This window comes from Chelon labrosus (genome assembly GCF_963514085.1).
Source record: "Chelon labrosus genome assembly, chromosome: 13".
Lineage (NCBI taxonomy): Eukaryota > Metazoa > Chordata > Actinopteri > Mugiliformes > Mugilidae > Chelon > Chelon labrosus.
In genome coordinates this window covers 17863051-17877834 of record NC_140346.1, presented here as the reverse complement: position 1 = coordinate 17877834, position 14784 = coordinate 17863051, and the positions used below count along the sequence as shown (strand labels likewise).

The following is a 14784-nucleotide window of genomic DNA, read 5'->3' as shown; positions in this document are numbered from 1 at the left end:
AATCGTAACCCCTTTAAGGGCTCCCCTACTTAAGTCAGCAAAAAGGACGTATTGTTCTTGGTTTGTGTGTGGGTCAGCCGCTGTTGCCATCTCAGACTGTTGCGGGGGCTAACTCCAGTCAGATGACTGGGCAACATTCAAACCCACTGTTCTGGTTAAGAGACTCAGCTGAGAGAAGGAGTGAGGCACTCAAGCTGAGAAGGACAGAAGAAAATAATGACAGAAACGAAGGAAGGAAACACATGCACACTGGAAGTTGAAAGAGTTAGGACAGATAGGCTGATATGCATTCGCTACTTATGCATCGACACCGCTGAAAGAGCTGTACTAACACACAAGCTGCTCCGTCTGTGTGTGAATCTGACTTTCGCTGCAGTCAGCATTTTGATTTCTCTCGCCGAGGTGAGAACTTGTCCGCTTCACCGTTTAGTTTCATCCATCTCCGGTGTCATTCATCTCCCCCAGTGTCTCCATCAGCTTTACTCGCTAGCAGGGGTGTGTGATGAACTTGAGAAAGCATTAGAGAGGTGCAGCACCAGCACCGGCAGTGTGAAGAATTGCGTAGTCAAGACTCTTCCTGAAATTTACTGCGAGAAACGAACGCTGGGTATGGTGTGCGTGTGAGACAACATGAAAGAGCGAGTCAGAACCACATGAAAACAGTGAACTACCGCAACATATATTTCCCTTGTTCTCAGAGCCAGACTAAGCAGTGTCTGCAACACAAACCAGATCCTGCAGCAGCGCCTGGTCCAAAGTGTATATATTTGCAAACACGCACTACAAAAACGGTAAGGTTGAGGATTCAGAAATATATAAAACTTCTATTTAACACAAAAGCAGAAGTACTCTCTGCATCGGATTCATAACGCCAAGAGTTGACATATTTTTGTTTTACGAATCTTAGTTCTTTGAAATCTGCACTGAACAGTACAGGCCTTGTACAGCCATAAAAGGTCATACACCCGGCATTAGTCAACAATTTACAGAAAAAATACCTCCGACTGCTCCGTCTTTAGGCATGTCAAGAAAGAAACAGAGAAGAGGTCACTTATTGTTTGCTTGTTTGTGAGGAAGAGAAGACTTACTGAATCACTTTGGTGCTAGCATGATAAGCAAACGCGGCGTGGGCAGCTGCTATGTAAACATGGACGTCTACATCTTCTGTCTGTTCTGGGAAAGTCAGAAGTGCCTGGTTCTCTTTTGCCATGTTGCCCTAACCACAGTTAACTTCAATTTACAGAAAGTCACAACCTATGTAAGTTAAAGGTGCCTCAGTTCACTGTGCAAATCACTGGTGCACCGCCAGTTTTGATTGGTGACCACATGACCAACTCAGTGGTTTTGCTACCAGGAATCGACTCCTGGATCTCTGAGGTGGAGGATGGGAGCTTAAGTCGTGTTCAATTCATGGGCCCTTAACAGATTTCTTCACTCTAATTACTGCAGCACAGTAAAGCCAGCGACCACAGGATGCACGAGACTGCTGTTAAAAGCAGAACTCCACGTTTGTACGAGGATGGCCTTTCATTACCTTCAAGTCTGGACTTCAGTCACAACAATATTCAGCACACATTCAGCACTAATTGGTCTGAAACCTTTTCTTCAGGCAGAAGCCGAAAGTAGAATTTGAGATGAGAAACAGCGTGAATTACAGATATACACTCACAACACATTATACTATAACAGCACTGCACTAAATCCCCCTTCATGACTATAACAATATTTAGCTGATGTTGAAACACAACATGAAAGGTGGTAATTTCATTGTATGATCATCTTGGAGGATGTAGTTTGTGGTGCTGTTAAGTGATTCTGTTATTTAGCCTAGCCCGCTGACTAAAACAGGGTTGTCAAAATAATAGAAATGTGTATCAGTTAGGGGTGTGCCAAAATATCGATACTACGATATATCGTGTTATTTCGTCTTGCGGCACGTTATCGATACACTGACGCCAAATATCGATATTTAAACAATAAACATACAGCGGTTCTAAACAAATTCTCTCACAAAAACCTGCTACAATTTTGACACTACTTCAAGCCACCACATGATGGCGCTTAGCATGAATAAAAATGGGTGCTGCGGCCAAGGACGCTGAACATGTAAGCAGCCAATAAAACAAAGAAGAAGAAGTTAGCCGAAGAAGAAGAAAATGGCGGAAGGCGGTAGAGAAAAACTTGTGTATTTACCTCCGACCGGCAGCGGACTGTCCTCAGTGCGCTCTGACCGCGTCGCGCCGCTCATTTGTTGTTAATGTTCTGTATGCATACCATGTTATGGTAACTGTACGTTTTCAATAAATGAACCTAGTATTTTATAGGTTCAAATAGACACAAATCTTGTTTTTATTCATTCTACTGGTAGTTCGTTTTGCTCAAATAGAAATTGAGGCATGCCTCAATTCTAATTCATGCTTCTAATGCGAGGAGAAGAGTCCAACAATCTCCGTCATCAGACATCTGTGTGTCCCAGTGACCAGTGTACGGAACGTGTTTTTTCTACTGCAGGTGGCATAATCAGCTCTCAGAGGAGCTGTTTTCAGTTATCATAATGCACTGAAATGTACATTTTTTTTGTGAATTTCTGTTAATAAATTCAGAATTTCTTCAGACACAGATATCGTGATGTATTGTGGATGAAATTTCTTGCAATATATCGATTATCGCAGAATCGCTGTATCGTGATATTATCGTTATCGTGGACAAAATATCGTGATAGTATGGTATCGCGAGGTACCTGGTGATACCCAGCCCTAGTATCAGTAGAACACATAATGGTTCAATACGACAAACCACAGCCTCCAAAATGAAAACACAGTTGAATCAACAGCCCTCTCGGTTATTTCAAACAAATGCTGAATACTATAACGTTCCTGAAGCTAAGATTTAGTGTAGGAATGTCATATAGAGGCTGCCAAGTGTGTGTATATCTCAAAACGAGAACGGCAGAAATGTTTACCACATGTAAACTAAATACTTTTCATAAACATGTGGTCTTGCAATATGAATCACTACAACTAAAAGATATCAATCTGAATTAACAATATACAAAGATGAACTAATAAAGATCACACAGGGCTGGGCGATATGGCTGAAAAATGTATCACGATATAAGTGTTTCATATCAGTCGATTTCGATAATTATTGATTCCTTTTTTTTTTTTTTTAAACCTATTCTACCCAGACTTCTCAACTGTGATGGAGCGGGAGCATGTCCTTCGCTAAATGATACGCCACTGCATCCGTTATTTCTTTATATCGCTGTTGTTGATGTTTTGTCGTATGGCACTGCTGCCGTGTACCTGTTGATCAGAGGTAGCGCTAGACTTTTTCGTTGTCTGTCATTTTGACTGACAGGGTCATAAAAATCCCGTCATAACCCATTTTTACCCGTCACTTTAATTTTTTTTAAAACGATAACAATGACATATTCAATGGCATTTCATTTTCATTCATTTTTAATTAATATTTAGTAGTGGTGGAAAAAAAAGATTCGGTTCATATAACCGGCCATCAAAGACGACTCAAGAATCATGAATCTAGAGTCTATTTAACGGGCTCAGTTGAGTCCTACCACGTTTGATTGATATATAACCAATAAACTGCACCATTCAAACATCTTACATCTCGGCAGAGAAACAAAACGTACTACCAGACCTGACCACTAGCAAACTAAGGCACTCAGACACTCACTCAATACGCAGAGAAACGAAACTTAACCGACTCACAACCGCTGCTCGTGGATCCCTGCTTAACCCGGCCGGCAGAGAAACGAAACTTAACCGACTCTTACTACTAATCAAGAGAGACAAGAGCTAATTAATATGCTCACTCGCCACCAAGTTTGCAGACAACATCGATCTGACTCTTGTCAGACTTAAAATAACCAAAATATTACCAAACTGGTGACGTGACCTTTCTTTTTTTTTTTATCTACAATTTCCTCTCGCGCTGTCGCACTCATATTCTCCTTTCACTCCACGCCGTTCTTTGTTGTTGTTGTTGTCGATGCCACCAACCTGGCTTAGCTGGGCTGTGATAGGTCGAGAGGCTGAAGCCTTTCCTCTGCCTACATCCCCCAGACGGACTTGCAGTTCTTCTTCGGGGTTTTCTTCCTATTTTTCTCTAACGGAGTTCGAGTGAAATTATCGTATTTTCTATTGATATCGATCACGTGTCTATCGCGATATATATATCATTATCGTTTTATCGCCCAGCCCTAAGATCACATCAAGGTCTGTGATCCAAATGAAGGCACCAACATAAGCATTTGAGGCTTGTGTAGAATGCAACTTAATGGTGAGGCCTCTTTTGGCAAAATGATTGGGGTAAAGTAGTGCCTTTATTAAAAAAGGAAGTTAATAACTGCTGTGATCGTTTCAAGGTGAAGCGCTATCACTCAAACCCACTTCCAGGTTTTCTCTATTGCAGTTCAGTTATATCCTGGACATCAGTTGTAATAAAATGCCCCTCTTAAAGAGTTTTGCGTGATGCATATTTATTATTTGTGCCACAGTTTTGTGGATTTATCCAAAACGCCGTAGCATTTGAGAGAGGATGGTCTTGTAAATTTGTACAGTACAGTGTGTGCGTTCCAGTGAACACTGTGTCCTTGGAAAAGTGTTATTGTGCAGGGTCGCTGTTGAGCAAGTGTGTGAGTGTAAACATTTCCTGAGGGAAGGTGGGGTTTGGAGCGGGGAGGGTCTCGTGCCTACTACACCGTATTTTCACACATAACTCATTAATTAAAGACCGAGAGAGAATAAGATGAATGGAGTAAAAACAACAAGGGGCTATTGTTTAAATGACAAATAATCCATCACCGCTATGCATGGAGACTTGGGTTTAACACCTCAACACAAAACAAATGTTCTTTTAATGCATGTGAAATGAACTGGAAAAAAGAAACAGTTACTCATGACTCAAATGATTAGTGTTAAACAGAAGTCAAGAGATGCAAGCTCCGGGAACTGCAAGATCATTAAGAGCTGAACTACAGCTGTTGCCTGTGTTTCTGCTTGCTCCGTCTTTGTTTTATTGCACTCCCTACGGTGCTGCTGGTACATGCACGGAGGGAGTGGCGATGTGGAGGTACGCAGAAGGGGCAGAGAGGGGAGAGAGAGGGAGGGGGAATTACTGTTCTGAACAACATCTTCGAAAACCAGGTTGATGATATGCAAAACATACCCTGAGAAGACACGGCACACAACAGAGACGGAAACCACAGATCCAAATCTTGAAATCAAAGTGCAAATAGGGAAAACAAAAAGACAGATGCTACCGGAAGTGCCCCGGGATGCCTAGAGAGAGGGGAATGAACTGAATCCAGATAAGCAGGGACATTAAAGGCTGACAAAACCAAAGCCAGTTTGAATTAAAATATTGTATGTGCGGGTGAGCCGATGGCCAAGCGGTTAGGGTGCATGTGAAATAAAGTTAGACCCGCAGCTGACCAGACATTTGCTGCATGTCAGTCCCCTCCCCCCTTTCCCAGAATTTCATCTGAATAAAGGCAAAAAAAAAACGACAAAACAAAACAAGTCTGTGTCCACTGTGCCCATCTAAGGCCAAATTTGAAATCTGCTCCACCGCTTTCAGAGATGAAAGGGTCTGCATGCTGAGTGAGGCAGGCCGGTTATCTCCGCCGCTCAGCAGCTTGTCTCCTCAGATGACAGATGAGAGACAAGACATTTATCAACCTTGACATTTCAGGTGTAGAGATGACAGGAGAGAGGAACCATCTCTGATATAACTGAATCCTCTAAGCGACACAATCAAGAATGTACATCCCCTTCCCTTATTGTGGTTGGCCACCATCTACATTGCTGCAACGACAGCAACACACACTACTAAATCACTTGCTGCAGCCACTGCCGAGCTTGCGAGCAAGATAGAAAAAAAAAAAAAAGAAAAGTAGGACGCTGCTACAACAGCATGTGGTTTGCTGACTCAAACATAAATTAACTGCTTCAGGCTTTATGGTTAAGAAGAAGAATGATGCTCTTTTGACTACCGCACTGCTGGTGCAGGTTCACCCTCTAGTAGAGCAAACATTTGAACAATGTCATCAGTCACTCACCCAAACGCCAAAGCAATGCTATACTGACATTGTCTAGAGATGCTGTTGATGCATTTGTAAATCTTATATGCATACACCGATCAGCCACGGCATTAAATCCACTGATCATCTTGTTCTGCTGGGAAACCTTTGGTCCAGGCATTAATGTGGATGTTATCAAGACACATATCACCCACCTAAATATTGCTACTGACCAGGCCCCCAACCCCATGGCAATGATTATCCCTGCACCGCTTGCAGGACAATATGGCACACTACAGGGACAGCTCAAAAAAAAAAATATAATAGCCTACAGTACCGACCCGAACTCCAAACTCCCCAGATCCCAAGCTCATTGAGTATCTGCAAGATGAACTCGCATAAGCCCAATTCACAGAGGCCCCCTCCCTTCAACCCACAGGACTCAAGGGCTCCTACTACCAAAGCCCTGCTGCCAGACACCACAGGACGTCCACAGAAGGATCTATTCCCCGATGAGAATGGATATCGAGGCACAAGACGAGAGAGAGACAATTTTAGGCAGGTGGTTTTAATGTTGTGGCTGATTGATGTATTTCCAATCATGATTTAGATGGAGTTGCAAAGAATCAAAAATAAATCCATCTAATGAAATTCAGACATATGTATGCAACAGATTTTGACAAAATCATTTCAGGATAATCTAATCTGTTGGGATATGCCCCCTTCTAACAGACTAGTGCCAAATATGGAATCCAGCTTCAGTTTAATAACTTAAAACTGTCTATTGAGATATTTAAGCCAGTGTGGAAGAACTTTAAAGAGCAATGCCACTGACAAGCTAGCCTGGTCGTTACCATCCTACGTTTCCGCCCGAAATTTGATTTCGGTCTGGCACGTTAGTCTGGCCCAATGTAATAGGAATCTGTCTCCGTAATGGGCGGATGCTTATTTTGAGGTTTAAAATCATTGGAGTTCCCTTAACCAATCAGCAACGTTTGGTAATGATGTATATTGTGCGCCGGAGTTCAGGCTCTTACGCTTACCACTTCCGCTTCCAGTTAAATAAATCAAACTTTTCCCAAAGCCAGTTGGAAGGAGAGCTACGACGTCCTCGCCATTTATAAAATTGACAAGACAAGCCTCTTGTTCTGGTTTTAATTCCGTGATGCTCTCGAGAGTTGAGACAACTTCGCGGATGGCTTCTAGCGTCTCTTCCTCCGTCGCCGTTGTTGCTATGCTGTTGAACTACAAGCTTCGCTGGACGACAAGCAACTCGGCAGGCGAGTTCCGCGTCATCACTCAACTGTTCGCTGATTGGCGCGGTTACACGCGAACCGCGGAAGTGCAATTGGGCCAGACTCCGTGCCAGACCGAAATCAAATTTCGGGCGGAAACGTAGGATGGTAACGACCAGGCTACTGACAAGCCACTTGATGCTCTAGAAATCAGAAAGTGGATAAAAGTTTATTGAAAGTCATTATGGGGTCAGCTCAAACCTGCTAATAAGTTTGCTTTAGGACATTTTAGAAGGTTTTTAATAAGATTTAAAGGCTTATAGAAGGGTTGGATGTCAGCAGTGAGGCCATGAGTTGACAGCTGTGATTGACAGTTTGCTCCCCTGCCTTTCTCAGCATAATATAGCTAAAGTACCTAATGTTAGCGCTGCTGCTGCAGCACACAGCCAGCTGGCTCGGTGTCTTGGGGCGAGGGAAAAAAAAAATAAAAAAGGCAGGCAACAAAGGAGGAAGCTGCCATAAATTATAAATCAATTACTTAACCTGAACAACTGGCAGCGCCGGCAACAAGTGCAGGCACATATGTTTAGAGGAGAGCACCGTACTTACAGTAGCATAAAGCTGCACGTTCAACTGTCATGCACTGAACGTGGGCCGCTGCACAATCAGTTCAAAACCTGCTACTTCACTTCCACACCTTAACTGACTGGGAACGCACGAACGCAACTCTTAGTTGGCTATACCGTTCAGCATACTGCAATTCAATACAACCTCTCCTATGTAGAAATATTACACTTACATAACAATCTACCAGAAGTAAACACCCAAGTTAATATTTTAACAAGTTAAAACAACATTCATCCAACTTCCATTTCTGTAATCCTGTTGAATTGATGTGAATTTGTCTTATAAAACCCTCTGTTTGACTAGTATAAAACATAAGAGAAGCATCAGCAGTGAAAAAAAAAAAACCCTCAACAAGCTGCCTGCCATGCAAGTATGACATCTAATCGCAAGATATGCATCATTTTTAAATGCAGTGGCTAAAAATACATCTCTTCCCCTTTGTAGTTGCACAACATCATAACATATTTGCAATCAAAGCCTCCATCACTGCCCACAAAAGGTCAAAACAAATCAACCCACAGAGCGCCAACAGTGTGAGCGTGGGCTTCAGTTCTAGACTCAGCAACTTCTCTGTTGCGTTTCAAATAAGAATTCAACGAAAACTCAATGAGTTGTTAGCTCATCTTGACTTTCTACGGCTGTTTTCCTTCTCTTCATACGTTGTCACCATACTGCCGTCTTCTGCTGGCCACATCTTATTAGGAAATGAATTTGCTAATCTCATTTCTGTTTTTTTTTTTTTTTTTGCTCCTTAAAATGTCTGTACTTGCACGTTAAGCTGCTCACTTGTGCCTAAAATTGCCCCCTGGGGACAAATAAAGTTTTCTGAATCTCAATCTGAATTGCCTGGATGAGTAAAAATAAAACAGGTGTTGTTTGTTTAGCAGTAGTTGGAGAGAGAGAGAGAGAGAGAGCAGCAGTTTGACTGTGGGGGAAGCAAATGAAGATGACGCATTCCCGCAAGTTTGTGTCCGGCTTGATCAGCAGGTGTTTGTTTAGTTGCTCACACTCTTACTGGCAGATTCTGTTCCACTTACAGACAAGTCTGTTTCACTCTCTCCACTCTGTGCAATGTCATAATTCAAAACAGGGAGTGGAAGTAGGAGTGTGAGGATTATGAAGCAAGGAGTCTGTGCGGCAACAGGAGCTCTGCCCATTTTTTTTTTCTAACCTATTCACACCTGGCACTGCTGGAACTGCTGCAGAAACAGCTCGAACGTCACACTGTTGGTTTTTGGAAAGTTACAAAATACATTGGCCAACAATCACATCTTCCATTCTCCGAGCTTCTGTACAGAGCTTGCTTCCGCTTTAGAAAAACATCGAGGACGACGTTAAGAGCTCAACCATTTTCTTATGAGGCTCTACAAGAGCTCTTGATGTTGAAGCCAAACCTTGAGGGCCTGTATACACATGAAATTCTCATATTTCAATGTGCATAATAGGGGCTAGCATCTCACTTGCCTAGAAGCAGCCGTTATATGAAGGAGCTGCAGTGACTTTTAAGACAATTATCATACAAAACAACCCAATGCTAGCTCCACATGTGGTCACCAAAATGTTTCGGATATGATAAATATACTGTACATACGAGACCTTTCCATCGTCATCACTAAATCTTATTCTTTGACGTAAACCAAAGTGAAAACACCTCGTCTACAGATACTATGCTTTCTCGTCTCACTCCAGAACCAAGGAAGAAACAAGGAAAGACAAGAGTCTGCGTAAGGAAGAGGTGACACAATTTGTACAGACAGAAGATGACAGAAAATGGAAATGCACTGACCCGCATAAGGTCTCGGATGTCATTTGTTTGACTTGAAACGGCGTATTCTGTAGAGAGCTGGAAAAACAAAACTGTGAAATGTGTGGTGAGGACTGTACCAGCCTCTGCCAAGCTACTGTAGATAAAACAGCTGACCTGCCATCTGCACACATCTGGAGCTGCAGATTGAAATATTTCAACGTACCACAGACTTGAAGACATGACTGCGGTCAGAAATGGTAGTCTGTTTATTAACTAACTAACTAACAAGGCACTTATATTTGGACCAGTTGTTATGTGGTGGTTAATATTACCCTCCAAACCACTCACAACCGGTTCTCTTGAGGGATTAGCATGCTGACGGGGGGGGGGGGGGAGCTTAGCAACACAGTAAAGCCCAAGTTATGCTTCCGCGTTGACACAGCGCGTCCGTGCGTACGGACCTATTGCGTCCTTGCGGACCCCCGTGCGTCCTTGCGGACCCCCGTGCGTCCTACACAAGGGCCAGACGTGCACCTCCCAAAAATCCGCGACGCAACAGCAACGCAGCAGCAACGCAGCAGCAACGCAGCGGCATTGGCTGTGATTGGTCCGCTAACTACATCCGCTGGAGACCGCTTTTCCGGTTTCCACTCATAAACATAATTGTCTCCTTTGTCGTGCCCTAATTTGCAATAGAAGTATTTCTTCCTCTGCTTGAATAATTTGGAGCTCCAACGCCAGTCTCTCTGTCTCGGTGTCCATCGTACACTGTGACTACGACAAAAGCCGGAAGGTAAATAACTATACGAGGCGAGGTACGTCACAAGAGTCTCGGTCGGTCGGTCACAAAAAATCATAGCGCCCTCTACCGGTGTGGCATGCATTTCGACACGTAAACCCCACGCAGAACCATCACGGTCTCACGACTGCGTCCAAGCAACTGCGTCCAAGCAACTGCGTGGCCATTGCGTGACCATTGCGTGACCATTGCGTGACCATTGCGTGATCACTACGCGGAAGCATAATCCAGCCTTAAGGTCTCTGGGAAATGGTAGCCACTTTGAGTTGATCATTTGGACCACATCGATTAAGCTGAAAGAAGAATCAAAGATGGCAACCGAGAAACCGGTGCTGACAGGTTACACGCTTCGAGAAATTATTCGAAGCGAGTAGTTCAAAAAGAGCTACACCAATAGAGAAGATTGGATACAGAGCTCAGGACACATGGAGGCCAGATGTCCCACTAACAGTACTTGTGGACTATTGACAAAAAACATTCAGGTCTCACAGAGGTTTGCCTTGTACCTGAAAATGCTGATAATAACTGCATTTTAAGCTTTAGATGGCTTCTTGTTTCTTGCGTTTCTGGTAAATGTTTGCAACACATGATATCAGCTATATCAGAACTATATCATTGGTTGATGAGATAACTTCAGCTTGTTAACCCTCTTCATGTCGCCAAACTCTTCTCACTAGTCATCACCACAACTCACTGTGTCGTCTTACAACCACAACGCTGCAGGTCGCTTCCTGTGTGTGCGTCCTTTTAAAAAAATCACCTGTGGGTTTTACACACGACAGCAGACGTGTACAAAGGAACATGTCAAACCTCTAGGCAAACTTCCAGAGACGGGTGCAAATGTTGAGGCGGGAACACGGACGTGTTGCCAGCTCCTGCTTAACGTGCAAGTGACAGCGTTCAAAATAACCCCCTTGTCCCAGTCTCCCTGCCATTTCACACTGCCGTGCCGTGCATGGTGGCAGCGGCGTCATTCACACATGACAGCTGGCTGCCTGGCTCGTCAGAGGTGGGGCGAAAAAGACGAGGCCTGTGGCACTTCTGCTGCTGTGCGGTTGTACAAGCCCGCATGACAAGATGGTGTCAGTAGGTGAAGTACACAGAGGAGATAAAAGACTGAATTTTAGAAAGGAGGTGCCGTCTGCTAAAAACAGATGGGCGCAAAGACCATCACTTAAATCCATTTATATAACCTAAATTATACAGTACAAGTCGGCACAAGAACAGAAGTAAACAAAGTAGATTTGATGGCCTCTAATGGAGTAGCTTAAGAAATGGCTTAACAACAGCGTGATCATGCCCAAACCCAGGAATTTATTCCAAGTAACTGCGTGCAGATCAATAATTAACAGACAGCACTCGAGGCAGACTGAGAAAGAATCTGGGAAAAAAAAAAAAACTTTCAACACCTGCACACACCAGGCTTCCTAGAAAACACACAATATCCCACACCAAATGAGTCCTCAGATTTCAGGTCGTTGCACAACACAGAGCTCCGCAGCACCTCAGGTCTGCTTTGCACTTCACTGCAGACACAGCAGCTACAACTGGACGCTTTATAATATCACAACATGAAGATTTCATGCCTTTATAAATAGCACAACATAACTGCCTATCAACAGTAGCCTCTCTCTTTATCTCTTGGCACGCTGTGGATGAAAAAAAAAACTAAACAAAACAAAAAAAACAGAGCAGCCATTTTAAACCATCTCCCACATTAAGAGAGAGAAAGCTGCAGGACCAGATGGAGGGCGACTTTATGAGCGAACAACAGTTGTATGTTCCGTTTTTAAACGAGGGAGCATTTTGTGCAACGGGCAGACGGCGTAGGTAATGTTTTGTCACACACTCATGGGTGACAAGAGCAGGTACGGCAGAGAAAGAGCAAGGAATTCCTGTTTGACGGGTACGAATAGTCCTGCACAGGTACATGGATTAAAAGTAGACATCAGTTGCCAGCCAAAAAAAAAAAAAGCAAATTTAATTCAGACTATTATGTCTCGCCGACCATTCACAATGAGTCACAGACCTTCTTAATACAAATTAATGTGATTTAGCTCTACAGTACAGACACAAGCAAAGTCAAAGGTCAAGGTTCGGTACAAAACAAACACACATGCACACTATTTTTTTTTTTTTTTTTTTTTTAGATTTACAAGGCAAACTAAGGTGCATGTGTGGCACAGAAAGGTACACATGCACAACAGATGAATGTACAAACTAGAGCTGGACCCAGAGCGCTGATATTATCAGTACATGTTTTTGCATCACAGACATATTGGCATCTGTTTGTTACGGAAAAATCGCCGCTGTAACAGTGTTTATCTAGCAGACTCTTACGTTTATGATACTTAAAAAAAGCAGTTTGACAGCTGAGCACATGCTGGTAATCATTCTGCTGATAGTCCAAGTTTTACTTTGTTTGAAAACCAAGTTGTAATCGTGAATTGATATTGCCACAGATTCAGTAGCTGTACCCTTCAAGGATATTAAAGTTAATACACGAACCTGAATTAAGATATATTATGATGCTTTATATCATTCAATAGCTCGACATCCCAACATCAACAGCACTGAACGAAAGGCATTAGCTCTAAAAACTGTCTCTCTTTTCTATTTCCATGCATTCTTTGCACCAGCAATAGTGTGAACTCACTATATCTCCTATTTATTCATGGGAAACTGGGTGTTAATCACACCTACACGCCACCAAATATTATCAGCCGACATCTAAACTTGGCTGATTTAACACTCAAACATATCAAATGCTGCAATTTGTTCCCAACAGGATGAAAAAGCATCTTTAAATGTTAAAGACCTTATGAGCCGATTATCGAATTCGTTATGTTTGGCTCAGATGACTCCAAAAATATGAGAAGATATTTTTTTTCTCCACCGATCCATAAAATCTTCAACCGGTCTGCTGCTTGTGCAAACTGAACTAACCTCTAGGATTTCAGTGCCTTCATCCATGTTCTACCAGTGAAAGCTTCGCTTATCAGTTTGTAACTTGGTCCACGGCCACAACAAATAACATTTCATGGGTCACAGAGCCTCGGAAACCCGGTGCCAAGTGGGCCTCGGATCTGATGACATGAGATGGCGCTGCACGTAGGCTCAAAGAGTTTAGTTTCTTGTACAATAGACTGCTGTTAATGTGAAAGTATTGTATGATATTACAATAACCTCTGTTTATAATAATCACTGTAGTCTCCTGGATTTCTGTAAAAAACTTAACAAAAACAAACTCTCTGCATTAGTGTTTGCAGTGACTGATAAGTCTGATAGAATAAATGACTTGGGACAAACCTCCAGTGCTTTTGTAATTACATGCATTGCTGATAGAAGCCCAAGCTGCACCCACACTGATCTGACCAGTCAGGAAGGAGCAGGAACAGGGGAGGAGATGTGGAGGGATAAAGGGGGGGAGAGCTATGCAGCATGTAGGGAAGTTCAGGAATCTCAGGATATGATGCAGTATTTGTCCAGGCCTGAAGGCACAGAAGAAACGTCGCTCAAGTCTTCGCTGAGAAATGCAAAAAGGGAAAATAAAAAAGCTTCTGCTGCTCCAAAAACTAAACTAAAGCTTGTTGATACTTCATGGTTAATCCTAAGAAACACATACTGAATACTAGCTGAATCACTGAACTGGACATGGGTTATGGAAAATGAGCGTGGAAGAAATGGAAATATGATACGCCACTACCTGAGACTGCTCCCTCCTGCACCACAGGTGTTTATTTTAAAAGGTAGCAAATAAACCAGACAGCGCTTTCTTTGCAAATGCCCAAATACTGATCTTCTACCATATTCTTTCCTCTGCTTGTGTATGGAAGAAGCTCCGGGCCCCTTGTGAGCTCATTTCACTGTTATGTTTCTGACAGATGAAATAAGACAGGGACCCAGTGAACCTGACACTAGATCTGCGGATAAAGGGTCTGGGTGCATTGTGGATCTACTGTGACTCAATCTGACGACGCCTGAGGAGCCTCGGGTGAGATACGCAGAGATGCCTCAAAATAAACGGCAGGAGAAGAAGCTGTGCGCAGGAGTTTTAAAAAGATTTTGAAACCGGTTCGCACCACGCAGCCGAGGAGAAGCTTCACGGATATTGTTCTCTCTAATACTGCGCACAATAGATGCACGATTTAAAAAAAAAAAAAATAGGCGAACAAACACTGCAGGATGTTGTTTTTGTTGATTTTGCGCCAGATCGGGGAGCAATGACCTCACACGGTCTCACGTAGAGAATGATGCAAACAAAACAAGAGGCTTTGGTGCAACAAGTTGCGTAACTTTGTCATACTTTGCCATGAGAAAAAAAAAAAAAAAC

At 43.0% G+C, this 14784-nt stretch overlaps 1 protein-coding gene across 1 annotated transcript in view; it reads right to left on the bottom strand.

Moving 5' to 3' along the window:
* Positions 1 to 14784, bottom strand: part of ppp1r37 (protein phosphatase 1, regulatory subunit 37) — a 47591-nt gene that overhangs the window by 24558 nt on the left and 8249 nt on the right. The window lies entirely within an intron of this gene.